The sequence below is a fragment of the Zootoca vivipara genome, chromosome 15, assembly GCF_963506605.1.
Source record: "Zootoca vivipara chromosome 15, rZooViv1.1, whole genome shotgun sequence".
Lineage (NCBI taxonomy): Eukaryota > Metazoa > Chordata > Lepidosauria > Squamata > Lacertidae > Zootoca > Zootoca vivipara.
This window is the reverse complement of record NC_083290.1, coordinates 24,882,782-24,895,080: the sequence shown is the minus strand read 5'-3', so window position 1 is coordinate 24,895,080 and position 12,299 is coordinate 24,882,782.

Here is a 12,299-nt window from a genome sequence, read left to right as displayed (position 1 = left end):
AGTGGCAAGACAGAAGGGAGCAGAGAGAGAGAGAGAAGGTGGGTACACAACCTCACATGTATCTAAATCAATAGTGGGGAGCAATTTTCAACTCAAGGGCCACATTCTCTCCTGGGCAACCTTCCAGGGGCCACCTGCCCATGGTGGGTGGGACCAGTAGCAAAAGTGGGCAAAGCAATAGGTGCAATTTCCTCCCCCTTTTACAGGAGGCTACTTCTAAGGCTACTCGGACACCCTTTCTCTGTTCTCCATCCAGAAAAGCAAAAGGCATCATCAGTATGCAAGCACACTTTCCAGTCCAACCCACCTCCACCATGAGGAGGGCATGAAGCAGGGCTAGTCAGGGCTATGGCCTGGGGCGAGGCAGTGCAGTTGGGAAGAGTCCCGAGGATCAGGGGATACAACTTGAAGGCCCACCTTTGGCTCCTGGCCTGAGGTTCCCACCACTGACTTAAAGCTTGGTTATTGTTGGGACTGACAATTTGGAGGGTAAAGCCAAAGACCACACAGGAGAGGTGAATTCTGGAGATGAATATGAAGGATGGGAGAGAGATGAGATCAGTCCTGGGTTCACAGATGAAGTCAGCAAATGCAGGTTCCTCTCTGTCCACCCCACAAATAACTCCTAGGGCAGGCATAGCCCGACTCCGGCCCTCCTGTTAGCTAGGGATGATGGGATTTGTAGTCCCAAACATCTGGAGGGCCAGAATTTGCCTATGCCTGTCCTAGGGGCTGAGGTCCCTTTAGCCCCCCCCCCCAATAAAATATTTGAGGGGGCTGCCTGTCCCAAAGTGATGAGCATTGCCATTCAAATGGTGTGTGTGCACCACATCATGTGATCTATTATACCTGCTCCCCCTATTTTATTCAAGTTGACACCCCTGGGACTCTCTCCTAGTAGCTCAGCCATCCCAGAACCCTTTTCTCCCCATCCCTGGCAGCAAGTAAGAGAAAATTTGGCTACCCCTGGGTTACAGGCACCCAGAACTTGCCCACAGATACTAAGGGGAATGGATTTATTTCATTGTTGATTAGGGGCATTTATATGTCAAACCAATCGAACATGTCCTCTGGGCAGTTTGCAGTTGTTTGTTTGTTTAATAATAAATTGTTAGATTTATTTTTGTGATCTTTCATCCAAAGATCACAGGGCAGTTTACAATTTAACCAATAACCAATAATAATAATAATAATAAAACACATGTAACAGCTAATATCTCTACACAAACTGCATCACTACAAAATGAATGTAGAACTGAAACCATGCGCTCCAAAAAAAAACAACAACACTAAAACTCAAAAGTTTGTTTAAAATTCATGTGTGTATGAATGTACAGCTGATGCTGTAATGTGCACCTCTGCCCTGCACCACCGTCACTGCAACCAAGCAAGCAGTGTGCATATTATCCCCATTTAATGTATGGGCAATGAAGGCTGAGAGATAGAGAAGCACATCAATTTCACTTTCAGACACCCCCTTTTTTAAAAAAAACACCTCTGCCGGGTTGGTGGTCCATAAAATACGGACTGGAATTCCAGATCGTGATTGTGGCCCTGCCGCGCAAATGCCCATCAGTGTGCTAAGGTATCTTTGATCACAGCAGGCTCCCTTTCACCTCCCTTCTCCTGCAGGTGAGGCAGAGGAGCCATCAGCCATTAAACAGTCACTGGATATGGGGGGGAAATAATCTCTTGTGGAATGCAGCTTGACCCCCTGAGACCCTTTGCTGCAATTTCTCTTTGAGTGCATTCCAGGTAGCAGGCAGAAGCAGGAAAAATAGAAAGTGGATTTTGGTGCTGAGAAATCACAGCGGGAGTGGAGGATTAACTCAGTCACTCCTGGAAGAAATTAAATCTGGCGTACTAGCGAGGGGGGGACATGAAATCAGGCTTGGTGAAACAGCTCCAATTGCTTCATCCGCTCTTAAATTGGGTGTAAAATGCTTAGTCCAGCTATGTTTGGCAAAGGGGTTAGTTAAAGGAGAGGCTCTTCTTGTCTGCCCATAGGGGCTTCTCTGACATCTGTTTGGCAAGCCATGTGTCCAAGGACATATCATGAACAGCTGACGCACTCTACACCTTGTTGCTAAGGTTGCCATTTTTTTTCTGGCCCTGAATCTCCGTTTTTAACAGCTGCCTGCCATACAGAAATTAACCAGGTGACCTTTTCCTCCTGGCTTCATCTCTCTGTCAAAAAAAGCCCCACCCATTAAATTTCCAACTGTCAGAGGAACAATGGAAGAGGCCTTAAATTACCCACACTGACTGACAGTAGCTTTCTGGGGTTTCACGTAGGAGCTTTTCCTACCCCAATCTCATACCCTCCAACACCCTGAAAGCAAAAACCAGGGTGCCATCTTCCCAGACATGTTCTTCACTTTTTTCTTCTTCTTGCAACAGAATGGCAACCATTTTGGCCACTGTGATCTGGTGCAATTTTGCGCTGTGATCTCACCCTGAAAAAAGCACACACACACACACACACACACGGAAGAAATCATGGTGCGAAATAATGCGAGATCCCGGTGCCCAAAATGGCTGCCATTCTCTAGCGAGGAAAAAATGGGATGTCCCAATTTTTCCAGGACACTTGCGATGTGTGCCACCTGGAGAATCTGTGGGTTGAACTTGAGAGCTTCTGTGTGCAAAGCAGAAACAACAACAACAACAACAACAACAACAACAACAACAACAACAACAACAACAACAACAACAACAACACAGTATTTATACCCTGCCCATACAACTGGTTGGGTTGCCCCAGCCCATGAGCTACAGTCTTCCCCAGTCTGGATGCAGTTAAGCAGGCCAGTAGAAAGAGGGGGCTCTCCACTCATGGCCAGTTCTGCTTTTCCAGGTTTTTCTCACATGACTGTTAGTGCTGCTATCCCCACCCATAATTCTCCTTAGAGCAGGGGAAATTGTCTTTCACCATTTTCAATTTCAAGTTGAAAGTCCTCTTAAGAGAACTCAAAACTTTGACCTTGCCTGGTCAACAGGGCAGGAAACAGGTCCAGGTTCCAGCAATGGCAGAGTTTAGAGACCCTGAATTTATGCTCCCTCGTGGTCTAGATTTTGATATCCTTGGCTGGCCCTGAGAGCAAAGAGGACTTGTACTCTCTCCCAACCCCCCCCCCACCCGGCCGGGAAAGATGCCAAAAAAGCAGTTGGAGAATCCTAGGAGCTGGAGAGGCACCCAGACCCAGTGCTTTTTTTCTGGGGGGGGGGACACAGGTGTACGCATACCTCTAAACATTTTGTGAATCTAAGTTTGGCCTCATTGACGAGCAGTGTTTCAATATGAGTAGGAAAATGAGAGTACCCCTAAACATTTTTTTTAAGAAAAAAAGCACTGCCCAGACCTAAGAGCAAACAAACATTTCCTCTACACACGTGATGCTTCAATGTGGAATGGGGAGAAATAGGGGAGCACTGTCTATTCTGCTGCTGAGGTAACACTTTCAAAGACAGACCCTTGCCAAAAATGTATCGGTCAGAGACAACTGGGAACTCCTCATGTGCTGCTATTAAAATAAAAATCCACTAATACGCTGGAACTATCCAGTTAAACGCCAATTACGAAACCCTGCAAGCTTCCCGGCTGCAGCATATTAATAACACAATTAAACATGTATCACTTAATGCAAATGGAAAAAAGATAGAACTTAATCGGATGGCAGTGCAACCCCAGGAAGTGACCATTTAGCAAACTAATGTCTATTTAATTATAGGCCCCTCCTCTGCAATAACCTAAAACACGCCAGTCTTTATCATTTCTTTTCTCAGAACTCAGTTGCAATGCTAGTCTGAGGAATTCCATCTCGGCTTCCCCGCATTGGCAGTGACTCAAGCCCTTGGACAGCTGTTGAGATTAAATTCCCCGAATGGTCCTTGGCATCTTCTCTTTTCTTTGCATTGTCCAGCTGCAAACAGCTGGATGGGACATATATTCCCACCACCAGCTTCTCTGGCATTTAATGTGGGTACATCCCAAGAGAGTGTTTTGGTATACCATGGCTACTACAGAATAATCCTTCACCTTCCCACTGGTAGGATGCTGGTTTCCAAGTGGATTCTTAGCCTAAGCGCTCATTTGGAAATACATGGTGAAGCCCATAAATTTAAAGCGTTGTGACACCACTTTAAAAAGTCCTGGCTTTGACTGCAGAACTCTGAAAGCTGTAGTTTGTTATGGGTGCTGAGAGTTGTTAGGAGACTGCCCCCTTCCAATTGCAGAACTACAATTCCTAGAGTTCCTGAGAAGGGGGATTGATTGCTAAACCACTCTGAGAATTGTAGCCAGCCTCACTGCTGCCTTGCCTGTCTCCTTTCTAGTAAAGGTAAAGGTAAAGGACCTCTGGGCGGTTAAGTCCAATCAAAGGCAACTATGGGGTTGCGACGCGCATCTTGCTTTTCAGGCAGGCCGAGGGAGCCGGCGTTTCTCCACAGACAGCTTTCTGGGTCATGTGACCAGCATGAGTAAGCCGCTTCTGGTGCAACGGGACACCGTGACGGAAACCAGAGCACATGGAAATGCTGTTTACCTTCCCGCCACAGCGATACCTATTTATCTACTTGCACTGGTGTGCTTTCAAATTGCCAGGTTGGCAGGAGTTGGGACAGAGCAACAGGAGCTCACCCCGTTGTGCAGATTCAAACCGCTGACCTTCCGATCAGCAAGCCAAGAGGCTCCGTGGTTTAGACCACAGCGCCACCTGCATCCTTTCCAGCAAGACAAAGTGACATTGATAATGGGAGATCAAGTCTCTGCATGACTGTATTATCAGGGGGTGATGGGGCCTGAATGCATGAAAGCTTCTAAGCATGTCCACCCAGGTGTGTTTCAAAGCCCCCATTCAGACCTTCGCACTCAACATGGGAAGCTTGGGGGGTGGAGTACCCAGGAACACCTGGGGGGTGAGACCGGCATGCAGACCACCTCCTTGTGCCCATGCCTCCTGAGCAAGGCTAGCGGTGTGAATGGAGCCATTTGTATCATTGTGTATTCATGTTGCCGGTTAGTGCGCAATGCTAAATAATAAAATAATTTGCCAAAAATGGGTCAGCTCATAGTAGGCCAGTTGATGAGTGGAGCATGTGGCAAACCACTGAGACGAATGGTTTTAACATGCAGAAACGCCAGCTTAAGGCTGATTGAAGCCACGTCCTGCCATGTCCAAACGGTCATGCACATCAACCCGCATAAATGGGAAATGGCGCATGTTTCCTGCTCCTCGGGGATCCGCAGCAATTTCCCTGCAGAAAGCACAAAGCCTGCGAGGTCAGGACCGGCTGGAGTCTCTCTGTGACGGGTGATCAGTTCAGGCTGACAGGTGTGAAGTTGGCAATTTTCTTTCCCAAAACGGCCAGATAAACAGGCTGGCAGCAGTCAGGGGAGATGGAGAGGGACGTGGAGATAAGGGGGGAATGGAAACAGAAAAGATGGGCAGCTGGAGCAGATCACTCAGCCAGCTCTGTCACAGACCAGAAGCAAAGAAAAGGATTAACCCTACACTGGCTGGCCCACCCACCACAAGAAACATCTTTGGGGTGAGATGGAAAAGAAATAGATTTACAGATCCAGGCAAGGGTATCTCTGGGCCCTTAAAGGATTCTGTAGGTTCTCAAAGGCATGCACCCATGATGTAAATGTGCATATGCTTAGATGATTAGATAGATAGATAGATAGATGATAGATGCCTGTGGGAAAATTAAGGTGGACTCTTGCCCCACCTCTGGCTCAGCCACCCTGTGGGCAAAGCTTTGTTTTCGTTTCATTTTTAAAGGGGGGGGGAAGAGGCAGGAGGTATGAGAGGTCTGGCACGTAAGATCAGGGACTTGGGTCCCCAGGGCACCCTCTAACTCTGCTCCTGCATCCTATCCAAGAAAGGAAGAACCCTAATATTTTCCATTATACATAGGAGACCAGTTGGAAATATGGTCCTGAGTTGAGCAGACTTGGGTCTGGTCCAAAATTGCACAACTTTCAGTTCTCATACCTAACGCACACCCTCCAAGTGTCACAATATTCCAGGGACTGTCCCAGAATTACGAAAGCCACCCTGGCTTCTGATTTGATCCTGGAAGGTCCCTGTTTCCCCTGCCAGGGCTGAGCTCGGCAAGGAGGATGAGCCAAGTGATGTCCCAAGTGATGGTGGCAGCAACAGCAGTGACTTCTCCAAAGACCTCAGTAATCAAGCAGGGATACAAGGGATTACGTCCTACATAAAAATGTTAGCCGTGGGTGGGTGGGTGTTCAAAGTCTATGCATATGTATTTTAAGAAAATTTGTTGTTGTTGTTTGATTCTGCCTTAATTCTAAGCAATATTTTAAAACTAGTTTGATTTTAAAAATAGTACCTCTCCCTTGTACACTGGAAGCCAATTAAAACTACTTATATGATGAACAAGACCGTGTGTGTGTATGCTATGACTTAGGGGTTAATGGTATGATCTGCAGTAATTAAAAAGTAGAAAACAAAATCACACCCCCAATTTAATGCAGTGTGTTTTAATTGGATTTAGTTCATGCATATGCTTCATGTGAGCTCTGGCTAATACAGTCATACCTCGGTTTACAACCGCCTCGGTTTACAACCACCGCGGACCCATCTGGAACGGATTAATTCACTTTTCATTACTTTCAATGGGAAAGTTCGCTTCAGGTTAAGTACGCTTCAGGTTAAGTACAGACTTCCAGAACCAATTACACTCATACTTCGGGTTAAGTACGCTTCAGGTTGAGTACTCTGCGAACCCATCTGGAATGGATTAATCCACTTTCCATTACTTTCAATGGGAAAGTTCGCTTCAGGTTAAGTACGCTTCAGGTTAAGTACAGACTTCCAGAACCAATTGTGGTTGTAAACCGAGGTACCACTGTACTAAAGGGCAGCCTTTCCCCAACCTAGTTGCCTCCAGATGTTGTTAGACTACAACTTCCATCATTCCTGATGATTGGCCCTGTTGGCTGTGGATGATGGGAGCTGGAGTCCAACTACATCTGGAGCAGGTCGGCTTGGCAAAGGCAGGCTCATTATATCACCTCAGGCCTCCAGAGCCTCATCTAGTGGCAGGGGAAGACCAGGCCTGAATTAGATTCTGTGTTCGGGGACTCAGCTACATTAGTAAAAAAAAACAGTGCCTTAAATGTGTTATAAACATGCAGCACCAGATGGCACTGTAGAGCACAAAACTTTTCCATGCAATTTTACATAGGGGTTTTTCTTTTGTTATAACGATTTAATTTATGACTTATTTATAGCAATTTTTCCCTGTGTGTAGATCCACCCCAGGTTTTCCTGAGAAAGACTAAGGACTTGATTATTGTGAGGGTAAACACAAGAAAGATGGCAGAACCCTATTGCATATTTTTAAATGTAAAAATGAAAAAAGGGCTTATAAGGAACTAAATTACATTCACAAGCAGGGGCGGGTCTACTATGAAACTAATGAAGTTTAAACTTCAGGGACCCTAATAATCCCAGAGGGGCCCCAGAAGCATCTTTGGTCCCCATTGTTGTTGTTGTTGTTTTTTTAAAAAATGGGTCCAGTAAACCCAATTTGAGTTGCACGACTCGATTGATTGATTGATTTTATTTTTTTGAATATATTTCAACAATCCCAAAGTTTGAGAGTTAGTAGTGCACATGTAATTGTTGTGGTAAACAACCCCACGGAAGAAGATAACAGTGGTTACCCAGACCTCGTGGCTGGTTGTGAGGAGACCACAATGACATTTCAAGCTTCAGGGCGCCCAAAATGTAGGACTGCCACTTTTCCCCAGGTGATTCTGCGGGCCTTTGCTAAAAAATAAAAGAAAGGCCACAAACAGACAGAGTTCCCGGCTCAGACATCATCTCTCCTTGCCAGTTGCTGTCTGGCTACTGGCCAAGCTGCCCCTGAGGGCAGTGGCAATTGAAAGAAGAAAGCTTCATGGAAGGAAATAAAACATGAATTCAAGCACAAGGTTCCCAGGTTGGGTACCATGCTTAACACAACAGCTATACTGTATAGTATTTTAACTTTAGGGTAAGGAAAATCTGTGGAGACGGTGATCTGGTCTTTAAAAGGAGTCCTTTCAATATAATGTTGGCTTAAAGACATAGCCTTGAATATCTGCTGGGAAGGATATGTCCAGATTTTCCAACAGTTTCAATGTATTATTCAGGGGAAGAGAGACGCAGTCACGAGGCCAGGATGAATGCTGAGCAGCTGTTAAAGCAGCCTCTAGCCCAGGGGCCGTCCATTTTGTTGGGCCACTGGGCCCATTTGGAATTTCGAAAAAGGGTCGCAGGTGCTAGTCACAAAATGGCTGCTCTGGGGGTGATATGCCATAACATAAAATGGCCACCACGTCTAAAAAAAGCTGAAGAAGGGGCAAAATATGGGGCAGGCGGGCCTCCATTAGATTCCACACCTCCAGTGGAGGCGAAAAGGCAGCTACATCAGGACCACCACTCTCTGATTCAAAGAGAAGCTTCTTTTTGCTCCTTTCCAGAAAGGGAAGGAGGGTGGGTGTCCAGTCCTTGCAATGGAATATGGGCATGTTTCAGGGAACGTGTACAGTGTACGAGAGGCTGAGCTGGTGCGGACAGGAACTAAGCAGGAAGAGCAAATGGTGTCTCATTGTGCTGTGGATTTCTGAGAGGGATTTTGTTCAGACCTTTCATGGGTGCCATAGGAGGTACTGGCAAACACAGTTGCCCCTAGGGCACTACGTTGGTGCCCCCTGCTCTAGCCTGCTTGAGAATGCAGGGCCGGCCCTAACAGTGGATAGAGTGGAGTAGATGCCTCAGATGGCTGATGAAGGGGATTGGGCAGAGATGGCGAGGAAATGGAGAACAGAGCTGTGTGTGCCACGAAGTCTGACTTGCATGCCTTGGTCTGCTGCTCTCAAGCTAAGTCAACCCTGATACCCCCTGTCTGATTGGTTGACTGACTGAATAGCATTTGTATACCACCACTTGATTGTAAAAAGCTCTGACAGGCCCCACATATATGGGAGACCATCTCCTTCTATTGAGAATCTCCTGGGTGTTATGATCAGCAGAGGGGTCCCTCTTAGTTGTTCCACCTCCCTCAGAAGTTTGGGGTGGTGGTTACCTGGGCGATGACTATCCCTAAGGTAGCCCTTAAATCCTGGATTTCCCTACCCACAAGGGTGAGTCTGGCACCTTCATTATACAACTTTTGGTTCTGTTCATTTCAATTCACAAATCAATTTCATTGCAATGGGCCTACTCTGAATAGATTTTAGGTTAGTTGGCTGCACCCTTATAGGGTTGCATCCAATGAGCAGGCCCATTGAGATCAATGGGCATGACTTATGATTCATTCACTGCAGTGGGATTACTCAGAGTGAAATGTGGTTGCATAAAAACCTTATATCTATGCCTAAAGCTGAACTGTGCTGCGAGGAGCTCTGGCAACGAGCTGTTTCTAAGAGGGCAATTTGAGAAACTCTCCCCCCTCCCCGCCCTGCTCTCTCTGTGGGAATTTTGGAATCACACCTGTTCCTCGTTTGTTCCAAGGAAACCCAAACTGGGAGGGCACCCGCTCCAGGCTTCCTGCATCTCCAACAGAGCAAGAGAGAGCCCCATGTTATGGTTTTATCCCCTCATTGCTCAGCTGTGAGAGGGACAAGCCTGGGAAAAGAAAGGCAGAAATTCCCTCTGGGTTGTTGCTACAGCGCCATTTGCCACATTGGAGCCAGGCTCTCCCTCCCTCCCTCCCGTTTCCAGTTCAGTGCCCAATCTGTGTGCCTTTGTTCTCTTTACTGCGCTTGGCTAGCTGTGTTGAACCAGCTGTTGGGAATCTAGATTTATACATACCAGGGATTTGTGGGGCCTCCTCCCTCACCCTCCCAAGCCTCGAGATCTTTCATTCGCCTTATCAAGACTCACTTTCCTCAAAATTCTTCTGGTGCTTCTCCAGAACAAGAACCTCAAAATTCCTCTCGAGAAAAAGCCACGAGAAACACTAGTTCCGGGGCAGGGAAATGGTGCTGTTGGACTATTGCTTCCCTCACCTTTGTCCATGCTGGTTTGGGCTGAGGACAGCTGGAGTTTGACCACATCTGGAGGGCCACAGCTTCTCCACTCATCTCATACCAACTTTGGCCAATGCAAAGAGAGGTTCTTCACCAGCCCTCACCTCCCAACAGAGTCTCCAGGACAGTTGAGGATTGTGGTGTCCATAGGACAGCTGGACTAGTAATCCGTGACAGGATTAGTCAACATAATGACTACAACTCCCATCATTTGTGACCAATGGCTCTGCTGATTTGGGCTGGTAGTAATTGAAGTCCAACAACATCTGGAAGTCGTGATCCCTGATATGTGGTAATGCTTTCTTTCTGAGGGCATCAAGAAAGGGTGTCTTATCATTCATTCCCCCCTTGAGGTGTTATCTCCTCCTTCCATTTCTGACCATTGAGAATCCTGTAAACCCTTTATAGTCTATTTAAAAAGCTGTTTCCCCATATGTGAAGACCATTGAAGTGTAAGAAAACAAGAGAATATATTAAGAAACATGTCAGGATGGAATTAGATAAGACAGAACCTTAAACCGCAATTGTATGTATTTTGGATTATAAACATGGATGCCGGGTGAGCGGGAAGTTAAATTGGAATTGTTGAATTGGAATATAATTGTTGAGTAACAAATTATTTGCATATGGAAAAAAAGAATAAAATATTGTTATAAAAAAGAACAGAAAGAGTGTGTTATCAAAACTCTTTGGGTTCCCTACAGATTCCTTTGCTGATCTAACCAAGGTACAGCCTGAAAGCTGGCAGCAACTCTTAGGCAATTTGAGCAATGCGTTTCACAAGGACATAAAAACAGCCTGCTAGACCAGAAGCATTCTCCTTCAAACAGTGGAGGTAGAACATAACCATCATTATCTACCAGTGCTCAGCTCTCAACAGGGCCCCCAAGTGTCAAGGAAAGGCAAAAAGGTGATGTCCGCAATGCACCTCAGCTAAACATGCACATCAATGTTCTCTGTGGGTTCATTCCCATAGACAGCAACGGATGTGCAGTGCCACTGTTAAAATTCCACTCGTTTTAGTAGCACTTTTCTTTGGCTTCTGGTGAAATTCTGCTGACATGTCTTCAAATTTGTCCTGAAATTTGCTGCGAGGGGGGAACCAAACAAACCCAAACCCAAGGGCATCTTGGACACATACACAGCAGTGATCTGCTAAGCGGCAAGGTAGTCTCTGCTGGAGCTCTGAGCCTGACAGATGGTATTGGAAGCCGGAGCTCCTTGGGCATAGGCCAAATGCTGCTCTGATAAGGAAGGGCAATGGAAGAGCAAGATGGCTGCCAGACCAAACCAAAGGAAGTGCCGTACCATAACCTCCTCCTTCTAGAGCAGATCCTGCAAGGAGCGCTGAGGCCAAATCCATCTATCCAAACAGTCCCCACCCCCATTGCTGCCACTGTCTATCTATTTCCCTTTCCCCCGAAGGCAACCTGAAATGACAGGTCCCCAGCTGGCACTCAGAAGGACACACCATGGCTTCTCCTGCCGGCCAGGGACCTAGTGACACATCCCTGTGATCCAAAGTGACAGCCACATTCTGGTTGAAGATCATAGTGGGGTCATTTCTCGTTCTTTGGCCCCTTCTGAGCCAGCTCCAGTAGAAAGGAAAATGATGCTTCCCCCAGATCTCACAGAACCACATTTCCTAGGGGCTCCTTGGGCAGAGAGCTCAGAAGCCAGGCACATGGGGATCTGATGAACCACAAGGGGGAATGAGCTAGCAGTTTTCCAGATATTCTTGGACTACAACTCCCATCAGCCCTGACCATTGGCCATGGTGGCTAATGGGAGTTGGGAGTCCACAGGTTCTCTACCCCAGGTTACTGAAAATGAAATTTCAAGATGGTGCTCAGATTTCCCTGCCTTAAAAGTGAAGTAACTCTGCCATTTCAAATGAAGGTGGGAAATTGTACGAAGGATGACATTCCTCGAGTGGTGGAATTTCTTTAAACTCCTAAGATGCCACTGAGCTTTACCTAATCATGAAATTTGGATAGTCCTATTTAGGTAAGGGAAACATCTGATGAAATTCAGTGAAGGCAATCCTGCTCCCCCCCCCAACTTTAATAAGTTACCAAGAGTTCTGAAGGGCAGTTTGTGCACCCCAGACCAGGGACAAGCAGAGAGGGGATGGAGACTGTGGCCCGTGAACTGCAAGGGCATGTCAGGTGGCATTTTAAAAAGCTTAGCCACTCAGATGTCACAGGACAATTGGGCAGCCCCCAAATGTGGGCTGCCTATAGCCTCA